A 1,238-nucleotide genomic window follows, 5' to 3' on the forward strand; every position below is an offset into this window, starting at 1 on the left:
TCGACTCGGAGGTGCAAAATTGTTGGGGGGTTTTGAATTTGGATGTGTACCATTTGGCTTGGAGGCAAAATTGAGAGTTGCTAATATTGTGGGGACTGCAAGATGAGGCAAATAAAATATAGCGTGAGGGGAGATTCTATCCAGTCTGTCGGTTTGTGGAAAGGAGTAAAGCAGCACCTGGTGGGGACAATTAGATAAGAGGGCATTAGGGGAGGTGGCAGATTTTGTGGCGGCGACAAAACCAGGGAAGATACAACATCGGTGGGAAGGTAATTCGGTGGGGACAGTACTTGAGGAAAGGGACAAACTGGGTGGGGTGCAAAGTGGATAAAACCTCTTTGTCTGTAATGGGGGAGTGACTGGAAATAACAGGAAACTGGAATCTTGCTGTGCATCCCCGTGATCAGTCCCTGCCTGCGCTCATTATGTGTGGGAAGCAGGTTGGGGGAGCAGGGAAGAGAGGTCTCCACAGCAAGGGGAATGTAATGAGGCCCATTCGGGGGCAAATCCTGAGGATCCCGGGACAGGACCCGCACCATTTCATTGGGGGAGGGGTGAGGTTATATACGATGGGCTGAAGGACCTCTTGCGCAGACACATGTAGTGTCAGGGATTCAGGAACGAGGATCTCATTGTGTGTCGTGGAGGAGAGGGGAGCAGTCACGGGCTGTTCCATCCACACAGACCCCTTTACCCAAAGCCCATGGGGTCTGGGTCACCAAGTGGTGGGATATGTAAGACATGGAGGGCAGTGTAGAGGGGCTTTTATGTTGAGTGAGAATAGTGCAGGAGGGTCGGTGCAAAAGGGACACTGCACAATCTCGGAGGTGGCAAAGATGCAGGGTGTGAACAATGGGGAAGGGATCACATAATTAGGGCAGATACAAATCTTGGGGAAACAGCAGAAAAAAAAGTGGGGTTAAAAATGAGAGCAATTATGTTCCCACACCCCCATTTTTGACTCCTCCACCACATATTCTAATGGTGATCATGGGTGGGGGGGCGTATAGGGTGGGGGTTGCCAAACTGGGGACAGATGCAACATCTGGGGAGTTGGCGTCTAAATTTGAGTTTGCCATATAATTGGGGAGGAGGAATATTTGGGTCAAACTGGGGAGTGGGTGCTGTGGTGTCATTTGAAGCCCGTTTCTCAGTGTTGGGGTGATGAGTGGGCAAAAGGGTGTGACTGGGAATGGTTGGACAATGGGATCTTTCTGTGCCACTCTACTATCAGTCAG

The sequence above is a fragment of the Chiloscyllium plagiosum genome, chromosome 46 (assembly GCF_004010195.1).
Source record: "Chiloscyllium plagiosum isolate BGI_BamShark_2017 chromosome 46, ASM401019v2, whole genome shotgun sequence".
NCBI lineage: Eukaryota > Metazoa > Chordata > Chondrichthyes > Orectolobiformes > Hemiscylliidae > Chiloscyllium > Chiloscyllium plagiosum.